This window comes from Gossypium hirsutum, chromosome A07 (assembly GCF_007990345.1).
Source record: "Gossypium hirsutum isolate 1008001.06 chromosome A07, Gossypium_hirsutum_v2.1, whole genome shotgun sequence".
In the NCBI taxonomy this organism is placed as follows: domain Eukaryota; kingdom Viridiplantae; phylum Streptophyta; class Magnoliopsida; order Malvales; family Malvaceae; genus Gossypium; species Gossypium hirsutum.
The window spans coordinates 48,783,584-48,796,938 of record NC_053430.1 but is presented as its reverse complement, the minus strand read 5'-3'; the positions used below and the strand labels follow the sequence as shown (position 1 = coordinate 48,796,938).

Here is a 13,355-nt window from a genome sequence, read left to right as displayed (position 1 = left end):
AGAGTATGCAGTTCAATTACAGTTAATTCATGTCATTTACTATTCATTTCCAAAAATCAATCACAATCAATCATAATGTCCCTCATATGGGTCCTCGAGGCCCAAAATACAAATTAGAATCGAGTCGGGACTAAACCGGATTCATAGAAATTTTTTCGTGAAATCTCAAAATTTTTCTGAGGTACAGGGGACACACGCCCGTGTGGCCAGGCAGTGTGGCTTACACGGCCAATGACACGCCCGTGTCCTAGGCCGTGTGGGCATTCAATGTGAGGTACACGACCGTGTTCCAGCCCGTTTCGTACATCTATGGCTAGCCATACTTCTATGTGCTAGACCATGTGGACAATTTAATTTTTGAAAATTAGGTGCAGGGGTTACATGGCTAGGACACACGCTCATGTGCCGGCTGAGACACATGCCCGTATCTCTACCTGTGTGCTAATTCTGAGCATTCTGGTTCTCGATTTTTAAGATGCAGGGGACACATGGCCAAACCACACGCCCGTGCACATGACCATGTGTAACAGCCCGGTTTAGACCCTAGTCCAAATAGTGGTTTCAGGACCACAAATCTGAGTTAGAAAAATATTTTAATATTATTTTTCGTGTTTTTAGTATGTGGTTAAGCATGCGTGGAAATTTCATATGAAAATTTGATAGTTTGTGTGCTTATTTGATAAAAAAGACCTAATCGCGTAAAGTGTAAAAGTGGCTTTCCATATTGTAAAGGTTTCTATTTGCCATGACTTTCTAAAGCAAAGGTCCTTATGTTGTTATTAACCCATTGAAAACGTTAATGGACATAAATGGCCTAATGTTAATGTTTTGATAATGTTTTCATTAAGGGCAAAATTGGTATTTAGTTAATAATTATTAATTAAAGTAAAAGAAAAGCATGAAATTAGGCCATTTTCATTCATCCTTGCCAAAAATCAAAGGAAAAGAAAAGAAAACGAGATAGTTACGGTTCAGCTAGTTCAAGCATCAATTAGGAATGTGTTTTTGATCGGTTTTTGATAATTTCTACGTTTTTGTGATTGTTGCTTAGTATTCTATCAAGCCCATGTCTCAATTTCTGATTTTGTTGATGATTTTAGTTATGCCATTGATGAAGTTGTAAGATTTGTGTTGTTAAATGATGAAAAATGAAAGATATATGATAGATTTTTGTATTTGAATTTTTGATGAATTTGAGTAACTTGGGCTAAATTGTAAAAATGAGATTTTGAGGGATTAAAATATGAAATAAATGAAATATATGGACTTGTATGAACTCCATGAAAATTTGGCTAAGCATGTGTAAAAGGAAATTTTGTATATTTTGTGATTTTATGAATTAGGGACTAAAATATCAAAATGTGAAAATGTGAGGGTTAATTTGTAAAATGACCTAAATATGTGTTTTTGAATTGATTTGAATGAATGTGAGTTTGAATAAGTCAAATTTGAATTTATTTAGATTAAGAACAAAAGAAAACGGAATTAGATCGGGGGAAGTCGAAAGTCATCGAGTAGTCGACTCCGTTCGTTCGAATCCGTACGAGGTAAGTATATATACAAATAAATGTGATTTGAATTGGAATATTAATGTTTATATGCTATTGAACATTGATGAATTGCAATATAAGTTGAATATGAGAAAATCCAAGAAAGTTCCGATAATGTGACGACGTCCGAAAAGCCCCGTACGAACCATAGGAATAGTTAGGATACATATGTCATGACATAGGATCTAATATGTGTTTTCGTGTAAGACCACGTCTGGGACGTTGGCATCGACTTATGATTTATGTGTAAGACCATGTCTAGGATATTGGCATCGTATTTGATTTTGTGTAAGACCCTGTCTGGGACAGTGGCATCAATATTCGATTACATGTAAGACCACGTCTGGGACTTTGGCATTGTACGAGCTTTCCGAGCTATCCGAGTATCCTTAGTAATTCTAAACGGTTCAACGGGCATTTCGAGAAATGAATAACTATGTGGATGTGTATTCGATTCAGGTACATTTGAAATATTTATCATCAATTGAGAATGAAAGGTAAGTATATGTGCAAGTGATGATAAGTGATATAAGTATAAGAAAATATGCTATATGTGCAAATGAATTGGGAATATGTGAAATGTATATGAACTATGTGGTTTGTAATAGTATTTGACTATGGAATAAATGTAAGTTATGATGCTTATATGTGTTAAAATATGAGTTTATTTGTATATGGCTTACTAAGCTTTTGGAAAGCTTACTTTGTGTGTGTTTTCAACTGTTTTATAGATACCGAAGCTATCGAAAGCTCGAGGGTCATCGAGGATCATCACCATACTATTGAACTATATTTTGGTACCTTTTGAAAATGTGTATATTGGATTATGGCATGTACAGGCTAGAAATATGTCTATATGTTTTTGAGTTGTGAATATTAGCCATGTGTTGTGGCTTGGTTTTGGTTGTGTTTATGTATGATTTTTGAGTAATAACTTTGTGATGAAATATTGCCAATATGATGTGTTTTTGGATGGCCAATGGTAATGGTCAATTTGGTAAGTTTATGATATGTGCTTATTTGAGGAATTGATAAGTTTATGGCATGAGATTGAATAAAATGAATTGAGATTATGAAGCATATGTTTAGGTATGACATTAGCTCGTGATTTGGTATGTTTGGTTTGTATAATAAGGATGAAATAGGTTGACGAATATATGTTATGAATGGTGAATGTTTTGTGATTGAAATTGGTTGGAAATATGTTGTAAATGTTTGGTTTTGATGCTTGTAGGGAGGACCCTTAATGGGGACATTTTGGCCTTGTAAATGGCCTATTTTTTCCCACACGAGGAAGGACACGAGTGTGTGTCTCAGCCATGTTGCTTAATGATCATTTCGAAATGAGCCTGAGTAGACCATACAGTCGCACACACACGGGCATGCGCTAGGCCGTGTGGCCAAGTCAGTTTTGTGCACGTGTTAGACACACGAGCGTGTGATTGGCCGTGTGATCAAGTCAGTAGCCTCCCTAATTTTCACACGGCTTGGCACACGGGCGTGTCTTGTAGCCATGTGGACAAGTCAGTATGTATGCCCTGTTTTTCCATGGCTTAGACACATGAGCGTGTCTAATGCCGTGTGAGGCACACTGCCTGTTCACACGGGCGTGTGACCTTTATAACTTTGAAAAATGTTTAAGTTTTGAAAAATTTTGTATACGTTAGGTTTAGTCATGACCCCTTTCTAAAACTGTTTAAGGTATTGTTAACCTATGTAGGAGACTCTGTATTGATGTATGGCTATGATGTTATGATGATTGTGAAATGAATGTTAAATGTTTCGATATGTCCGGTAATGCCTCTTAACGCTAGTCCGGCGACGGATATGCGTTAGGGGTGTTACATTTAGTTGGTATCAGAGTTACGATTTAGTCGATTCTAGAACTAACGTAGCATATACGAGTCTAGATATACATGCCATAATTGTAAACTGCGATAGCGTGATGATTCTTAACATCGAAAGTGTGCTTTTATATGGCAAGTGGATCCTGAACGAGCCGTAGCTGATGATGTCTAGAGTAATGCGCCTGCTTCCGCTCAAGGGATAGTGCCATCCAATTCTAAACCTGCTATGAGTAGCCACGAGGGAGAGGTTAGACAAGCCTTTTACCAAATGATGAATGATTGATTCACCTAATATATTCGAGCTAATCCTGCTGTGCCACAACCTTCACCCCCGCCTAATCCTCTGTAAGTCCCTGTCATGCCACAAGCGAATTCGATTCAGTTGAATAAGCCTCCGTGGATAAAATTAGAAAATATGGGGTCAAAATGTTCCGTGCCACTACTAATGATGATGGCGAGAAAGCTAAATTCTGGTTAGAGAATACGATACGAGTGTTTGATAAATTGTTATTAACTCTAGACGAATGCCTAAAATGTGCCATTTCACTTTTGAGAGATACGAGGTATCATTGGTGGAAGACGTTGATATTCGTAAATCCGAGAGAACGAGTTACTTGGGATTTCTTTCAAGTTAAATTCTGGAAGAAATATTTCAGTCAGAGATTCATCGATCAGAAACATAAAGAGTTTCTTGAATTGAAACAAGGCCGTATGTGTGTTACAGAATACGAGCAAGAATTTGTGAGATTGAGTCAATACGCTCGAGAATGTGTCTCGACTGAAGCAATTATGTGCAAGAGATTCGAGGATGGCTTAAATGAAGACATCAAATTGTTAGTCAGGATTCTGGAAATAAAAGAGTTTGTTGTGTTTGCTGAACGAGCATGTAAAGCTAAAGAACTCGGGAAAGAGAAAAGAAAAGTCGACTTAGAAGCTAGAGATGTGAGAAAGAGATCCGCAAGTAAATCATTTTAGTTTGAGTTAAAGAAATTTCGAGATGATTATAGCCGTTCAAAGGCTAATGTGGGCCATTCGAGTAGAGATTGTGTTAGATCGCGTTCAAGCTTTAGAACTCCAGTTACTTCTGTTGCAAGTGTAATCGGCCTGACCCGAGCGTAAACACTGTGGTAAAAGACATCCCGACAATTGTAGACTATATGATCGGGCTTGTTTCAAATGTGGATCTTTAGATCATTTTATTCATGATTGTCTTGAGTCTGTTGAACAAGAAATTGTGCAGAATCCGATGCCAAGTAGAAATTCAGCTCATGGTAGACTTCTTAGAAATACAGGAAATGTGAGTGGTAGTCAAAGAGGGACTAAAGATACCGCTGTTTGATCTGAAGCTTGCGCACCTGTCAGAGCCTACGCCATCCTAGCTCGTGAGGAAGCTTCATCTCCAGATGTGATTACGGGTACTTTTACTCTTTATGACACTTCTGTTATTGCATTGATAGATCCAAGATCGACGCATTCGTATATATGCATAAATTTAGTATCCAGTAAGCTTTGCCTATAGAGTCTACTAAATTTGTGACTAGAGTATCGAACCCCCTAGGTAAAAGTGTCCTAGTTGACAAAGTTTGCAAGAATTGTCCGTTAATGTTTTGAGACATTTGTTTTCTGGCTAATCTGATGTTATTACTTTTTGATGAGTTTGATATAATTCTGGGTATGGATTGGTTAACTTTGCATGATGCTATTGTGAATTGCAAATGGAAAGCTATTGATTTGAGATGCAAGAATGATGAAGTAGTCCGAATTGAATCTAGTGACTTAAATGGGTTGCCGGCTGTAATATCTTTGATGAAAGCTATGAGTTTTGTGAGAAAGGGTTGTGAAGCCTATTTTTCTTATGTGATTGACGCGAAAGTGATAGAAAAGAAAGTTGAATCAGTGCCTGTTGTCTGTGAATTCCCTTATGTATTTCCTAAAGAACTTCTGGGATTACCTGCGATCCGAGAAGATGAATTTGGAATAGATTTAGTACCAGGAACTACTTCGATTTTGATAGCTCCGTATAGAATGGCTCTGACCGAGTTAAAAGAATTAAAGTCCCAGTTGCAAGAGTTGATAGATAGAGGATTCGCAAGACCAAGTTTCTCACCTTGGGGTGCTCCTGTTCTATTTGTGAAAAAGAAAGATGGTACAATGAGAATATGTATTGATTATCGTCAGTTGAACAAAGTGACTATTAAGAATAAATATCCTCTGTCCAAAATTGATGATTTGTTTGATCAGTTGAAAGGAGCTATTGTGTTTTCAAAGATATATTTGAGATCAGGATATTATCAGTTGAGAGTAAAGATTCAGACATTCTGAAAAATATTTTCCGAACGAGGCACGACCACTATGAGTTTTTAGTTATGCCTTTCAGATTAACGAATACACCTGCTATTTTTATGGATTTGATGAACAAAATTTTCAGACTGTATTTAGATCGATTTATTTTCGTATTCATTGATGACATTTTGATTTATTTGCGTGATGAAACTGAACATGCTAATCATTTGAGAATAGTGTTACAGACTCTACGTGATAAGCAATTATTTGCAAAGTTCAGTAAATGTGAGTTCTGGTTATGCGAAGTTGGTTTTCTGGGTCATATAGTATCAGCATCAAGTATCCGAGTTGATCCGAGCAAGATTTCTACTATTTTGGATTGGAAGCCTCCAAGAAATGTTTTTGAAGTCCGCAGTTTTCTAGGACTTGTTGGTTATTACCGAAGATTCGTAAAAGGCCTTTCTATGATTGCAACTTCGTTGACGAAACTACTTGAGAAATATGTGAAATTTGAATGGTCTGAAAAATGTCAGAAAAGTTTTGATCAGGTGAAAGCCCTATTGACTGAAGCTCTGGTGTTAGTACAACTAGAATCGGGTAAAGAATTTGTGATCTATAGTGGTGCTTCATTGAACGGTCTGGGCTGCGTTTTGATGCAAGAAGGCAAAGTCATAGCCTGTGCTTCGAGACAGTTAAAACCGCATGAAAAGAATTATCCGACACACGATCTGGAATTGGAGGCTATTGTTTTTGCTTTGAAGATTTGGTGCCACTATTTGTTTGGTGAGAAATGTCATGTATATTCTGATTATAAGAGTTTGAAATATCAGATGACTCAGAAAGATTTGAATCTAAGAAAGAGAAGATGGCTAAAACTGCTAAAAGACTACGAGCTTGTTATTGATTATCATCCGGGAAAAGTAAATATTGTTGTTGATACTTTGATTCGAAAGTCATTTTTTGCATTACGTGCGATGAATACTCATTTGGTTCTATTTGATGATGGTTCGTTTTTAGCCGAATTGAAAGCGAGACTGTTGTTTTTAAAACATATTATTGATGTTCAGAAAGTTGATAATGAGTTAATAGCAAAACAAACTCAATGTGAATTGAATTCTGATTCTAAATATCGAATTGATAAAGATGATTGTCTGAGATTCTGAGATCGAATTTGTGTTTCGAGAAATCCAGAGTTGATTCAGATGATTTTGAACAAAGCTCACAACAGTCGATTATCTGTACATCCAGGTAGGACGAAAATGTATAGTGATTTGAAACAACATTATTGGTGGTCTGGAATGAAAAGGGATATCTCTGATTTTGTTTGAAATGTTTAATCTGTCAGCAAGTTAAAGCTGAACATCAGGTGCCATCCAATTTGTTACAACCGATTATGATTTCGGAGTGAAAGTGGGATAGAGTGACAATGGATTTTGTTTCAGGTTTGCCCCTATCTCCAAGAAACAAAGATGCGATCTGGGTTGTGGTTGATCGATTGACGAAATTAGCTCATTTTATTCCGATACGATCTGATTACTCGTTTGATAAGTTAGCTGAGTTATACATTTCTGATATTATGAGATTGCACGGTGTGCCATTGTCTATTGTATCAGATAGAGATTCGATTTGCAATTTTGGAAGAAATTGCAAGAGACTTTAGCTACAAAATTACATTTCAATATTGCTTTTTACCCGCAGATGGATGGTCAATCTGAGCCACTGCAGCAAAATTGACTTTTAGCGGTGTCTTTTAAGGTCTTTAGGCGTTTTTGCAAGCGCTGCAAAAAACGCCGCTAAAGTTTGCGGCATTTATTTGAAAAACGCCGCTAAAGAACATGACCTTTAGCGGCGCTTTTCCCACAAATGCTGCTAAAGATCAGTACCTTTAGCGGCGCTTTCCCACCAACGCCGCTAAAGATCATGACCTTTAGCGGCGCTTTTCCCACAAACGCCACTAAAGATCATGACCTTTAGCAGCTCTTTTCTCAAAAACGCCGCTAAAAATCATGACCTTGAAAAAAATTATTTTATTTTAATTAAATAATATTTATTTCTATGTTAAATATTATATTATGTTTAATTTTTGAAATTTGAACTTTAAACTATATATTTTTAAGGATAAATAAAAAATATTAATTAAATTAAATTTTCCATTAAAATTTATACTTCAAAACTAAATATAAAAATTAATGAATTTAAATTTAATACATAAGCATTGATTCAATATGTAATTTAATACATAAAAAAGCACACAAAGTATTACAATTTCTAAAACAAAATTCATCCTAGTGAGAAAATAATGCCAAATCGTCATCACCTCTCTTTAATAAAAGGAAAAAGATCAGAAAAGAAGAAGAAACAATATACAACAGAGGGCTGGTTCAAGCTTAGATGAAGCCAAAGTATTGCAATGCCTGCATATATAACTTAGTGAAGTACTTTGATCTTGATCTTGGTTAAGACTTTTCCAGCAATAAAGAAAATTGTTAAACGGAATCTCGGTCACTTGATTGAGCAAAACAAGGAAATTAGCTATACCATTTACTGTAATGAAAGTGAAATTAGTAAAAAGTAAACCCATAATAAAAAAAACTGATGCTAGGCTAATCATAAATGCTAATGTCGCTATAAATAAGTGACAGGCATAAGTCTAGTTTCATGTTGATGGACTTGTAAAGGCCTCAAAAAGAAAATAGGTAGCATATATGAAAAAGACAAAAAGGGTTAAATGAAGGTTAAATGAGATATCATGACGAACCTCACGTGTTTAATGTCTATCTCCTTTCTCGATTTCATGCGACTCATAACATGTTTCACTTTTTTTATTAAGCTCACAAATATCACAGGTTTTTAGTTATCATAATCTTAATTTCTATGTCCAATAGCATTGATAAAGTAATTATTTTTCATTCAAACAAATTTGGTATTATCTTTAGTCACTTTGAAATGTCTAATCATTGAAGATGAGCGCAAAATGCCATAGTTGCTGAAAAACAAGCTCATGCCAAAGTTTGAACTCTATACCTCTAGCATATAGGGGATCTTGAACCCAAAGTCTTGAAAATGTCGATCAAAAGGAAGAGGAGATAAACTTGACGATGAAACACTAATGGAAAGATGTTAAACTTTTGGAAGAAAAAAGCAAAAGATGTTTAAGGGACTCATGTCAAGAACTCATGTCAAAATAAAACTGGTAATGGATAAACTCGAGACTCATCAAGATAAAAAAATAAAAAAGAACCTACCTCGTGCTATTGCATCCTCTTTCCTTCTCAACTCCTGCAAAATATAAAGTTAACATTCAGTTACTACAAGGAAAAATTAATCTAAGAGCAAAATGAATAGCAAAATCACCTTACATACACACAGTTACATATTGCATCCGAACATATAAGAACAAATTACTTGTTCACGCTTATTCAGTTCAGCCTCTTTTGCTTTAAGTTCCTTCTCTCTTGCTTTTAGATCATATATATTTTAATCATATATAAGACAAAAATATCAAAAGAAGCCTATGATTTTAATCATATATATTTTAATCATTTTGTGACCAAAGAATGGATGTTGGGTAGCAAATATATAAGAAAATGCATTGAGAATCGGACAAATGTACTTCAAAGTTAACATATAAAATTAACATAGAAAAAAATTAACTTTTATGAATGATATAACAGCATAAAAAATATCTTCTATCATATAAAAAACCTCAATTATTGATGGTTTTTTACTTATTAGTTTTAATTAATCATGAGGTCTCAAAACAACCACAATTGTTACTAACGTTAAAAACAAGATAGTGGATGTACCTTGTGAAAAAAAGCAAATTATTTCTCTTGTAATTTATATGAAAATTTAAACCATTTAAACACGAAATGCAAAGTACAAACATAGTTCCTACTCAGAGGCCCCCCCGGGTAAACAATCAACAGGTTTCTAATTTCAACTTAACATTTCCCTTCCTCTTTTGGTTTAAAACTCAAAGTTTTTATGATTTTTTTATATTTTTCTTGTCAAATTTACTGTTAATATAATATTATATTTGAAGTTTGTATTTGTCTCTTTCAATAATATTACCTTCAAAATTTAAACATACATTCTCTTTTTAAAATGTAATATAGGTTATCACTTCACTCAATATTTTTTCATCTATCAATTCAAGTTTTTATGACATAGGCAGAATCAAACTAGAAATCTTCTCATAAAATTAGCTACCTATAATTGTTTCAAAGCTACAGCTTATGGTAAGTCAGTTTCCATATGACTAATTAGTAAACAGTAACCAATCTGAGTTAAAAAAGAAAACAATATATAAGGGAAAAATAATAGATAACTAGATGAGAAGATTTATATCTACACAAACCTCCTTAATAACAACAAAATTAAAATTAAAGCAAATGAATCGTGCTCCTAAAGTGAAATTAAATGAGAAAATCTAGATCCATGTTGAGATCAAGAATTTTAATAATAAAAATAAACAAATTAAAGTATAGAGACAGAATATGCTATATAAGGGATGTAAAGCTTTTTCTTTGAAAAAAAAACTAATAGTAAGTATAGCTTTAAATTAGAGAAGTTATAGCACTATATTTAATAATGAAGTTTGATTGTAACGTGATTTATTCCAAATCTAAACAATTAGCAAAAATTTTCTCACCAAGTATTGAAAAACCCCCCAAGTGCAACAACACAATATAAAAAGCAATCTGACTAGATGCTATGCAAGCTCAAGAATTTGTTTAATCATTTATTGGATTTGGAAGTAATAAACACCTTTTTTATTTTTTGGAGTGACGATGATTCTTTTCTTTATTTATGAAATATATAAAAGTTGACATGGCAAGTACTCCTTCAAGTTCCAAGCTTTTATTTTAAAGTCATAACTTGGATGATCACCGGACAACAAATAGCCCATAATATATCATCACCTTCGACACCTTTTGAGTAGAGTGGTAAAAAATTTAATGCCTTTAAGCAAGATTCTAAATTTAAGTTTTTTTAATTAGAAAAAAAAACAGTACAGAAAGAGCTTGCCCTCTGTCGACTTGATTCTAGATTTAATCAAAACCCAATGTGGCAAACGGATACCAAAGTGTGTCAGACCAAAAAGAACACACCACCTACATTTTTATAGATGCTAAATATTAGTGCTGAAATCTTATGAAGTGATTTTCTCTGTTATATTAATTCCCTTAGCTTTAATCCCTGGCCATTGCTGCTTTTATGCTACTACCACTAATACTAGTGTATTTGATTATATATCAAATCAAAATCTTCGGTTTCCTCTTTATTAATCAAGTAGTATCTCTTTAAATATTCAGAACAAATAGAACCACTGTATTCAGAATAACATCAACATCCATGAGATAAACCTAAAAGAGAAGGGGACAAATGGACTAACCAATGAACATAATGGCAAACAACGGTTAGCCTGTGAGAGTTGAGTTTAGTGTGCTATGAACATCAATCCCAATCTGTGCTTCAGCTTTCTCCAATTCAGTTGTGGCTGAGCTCAGCTTCTAGGTGAAATATGCAAGCCCTTTTCGGACAAGATTTGCGTCGATCCGATCGAGTGGCACTGCCTCGACAGCAATTATATCTGCAAATGAGTTGGCATAGATAAAAACAAAACCGCTGCTGACAAAGTACTTTGTAGTTTCACTTCCTTCATACACTGATAGCACACCAGGCTTTAATTCTGCAATTGTTGCTGCATGTCCTGGAAGAACACCCATCTGTCCAGTTGTGGCTGGTACTATAACCACTACAGGAAAACAGACTTTAATCGACGTTTTTTTTTGCCTTTAGCGGCGTTGAAAAGCGCCACAAAAAACGTCGCTATATGTAGCGCCGCTAAAGACCAGGACTTTTAGCGACGCTTATATAAAAAACGCCGCAAAGACTAGGACTTATAGCGGCGCTTATATAAAAAACGCCTCTAAAGACCAGGACTTTTAGTGGCGCTTTTCTAAAAAACGCTGCTAAAGACCAGGACTTTTAGTGGCGCTTATATAAAAACGCCGCTAAAGACCAGGACTTATAGTGGCGTTTTTTTCAACAAAACGCCGCTAAAGACCAGGACTTTTAGCGGCACTTTTTTAAAAAAGGCCGCTAATTTGCCCAGTTTTGCAATATGTATTTTGCACCTATATCCAACTTTCCTGCAAGAAATTCAACCAAAAACAGCAAATATACTATGAAATCCAACCAAAACCCGCAGATTTAAATAATACAAAATTATATGAAAAATATATTATATAAATTGTAAATGAATATTCAAAATATTCTTACAATAATGTTAAAAGTTACAAGAAAAAAAATGTCTAAGATGGTGAATTTTGAAATTGCTGGAACATAGTCATCATAGACTGAAGCTGTAGCTGGAGTTCATTGTATTTTCTGTTCTGCTCCACCTCCCTCGCTACTGCCTCCGCTCTAAGTTGAGAAATTTGCTCATCTGTGCTAGCTTGTATCTGAACTATCTGATCTTTTAGCCTCTGAACTTTAGCTTGACTTTGACTCCTGGAAGGCATGTATTGGTGCGAGGTGGATCCAAAATATTGGGTCGGGTTAACACCAGATCCTTGAAATCTAATCCGACCATACCTTTCAGGACCCAAAACTTCATTAATAATTCTGTTATCAATATCCTTAAAATTAACAGAACTATCAGTCGAAGCAGTCGCTTCATACTCTGCCTTCTTATCTTTTAGTTTCTCCTAATAAATCAGTCAAAGAGTTAGAAACGAAATATACAATAAAAAGGAATACAACATAACATTATTTAAAATTAAACTAATAAAAACGACGAATTAAAACATTATAATTAAATATTATAAATATTTATAATGAATCAAATTTTATTAAGTAAATATACCATAATTTCTACAGCCTCAGATGTCATCGGAGTTCCATCTTTTTTCCTGTGCGTAATGTCAAAAAGCTGAAGGCGTCCAACTTTTTGACCAGACGAGGCTTCCTACAATATAGTAGTAAAAATATTATTTAATAGTAAAAAGTCATTAATACTTGATAGAATTAATAAATCCATAGTACCGCGGCCTGAGCTACACAAGCAAAACTTCTCGACCTTGCAGTGTGCGTAAATTTTTGTTTTTGCCTGCTGCTTGTTCCAACTCGCTCACGGTCCTACATAATGAAATTATTATTACGTATATAGTAAATACTATAAACCAAAGAATTTATAAGAGTTTGCAAGTACATAATACCTCTCCTTTCTTCGAATTCCAAAATCAAACCGCATCTTCCTATTGGTACCTCAGCATTCGCGGTGGAACATTTTGCAATTTTTCTTCGAGGCTTATGGGTTTTTTAAAATATTCTTTTTTCAAACTGCTTTTATGGTCTCTCCATTTTTTACCCAATGCCTTCTTGATATAGGCATCAGAGACCTCTAAAGCAAACCTCTCCTAAAAAACACAAGTTTAGGAATTAAATATAAATGAAACTTAAACCAAAGTATTATAAATTACATTAACGTTTTGTTACCTTAATATTAGAGAGAGCTTGATTTTTATTGCTATCAGGCATGTTATGCCATAATTCGTAGTTGATGGGCAACATATCGGCATTTCGTGCTATAATGCCCAAATAGCCTGTTAAAAGTCGAGCTTCTTGTCCAACAGGCTAACCATGGCTGTTTCTAGTTACTTTGACA

The 13,355-nt window shown here is 34.6% G+C and overlaps 1 long non-coding RNA gene across 1 annotated transcript; it reads right to left on the bottom strand.

The window, feature by feature from the left end:
- Positions 1-12,022: 12,022 nt before the first annotated feature.
- Positions 12,023-12,765, bottom strand: LOC121231920 (uncharacterized). Its single transcript, XR_005930079.1, has 3 exons — positions 12,734-12,765; positions 12,555-12,656; positions 12,023-12,283 (listed from the first exon to the last, which is right to left on the bottom strand). It is a non-coding gene; the product is annotated as an uncharacterized lncRNA (long non-coding RNA).
- Between the last annotated feature and the right edge of the window lie 590 nt (positions 12,766-13,355).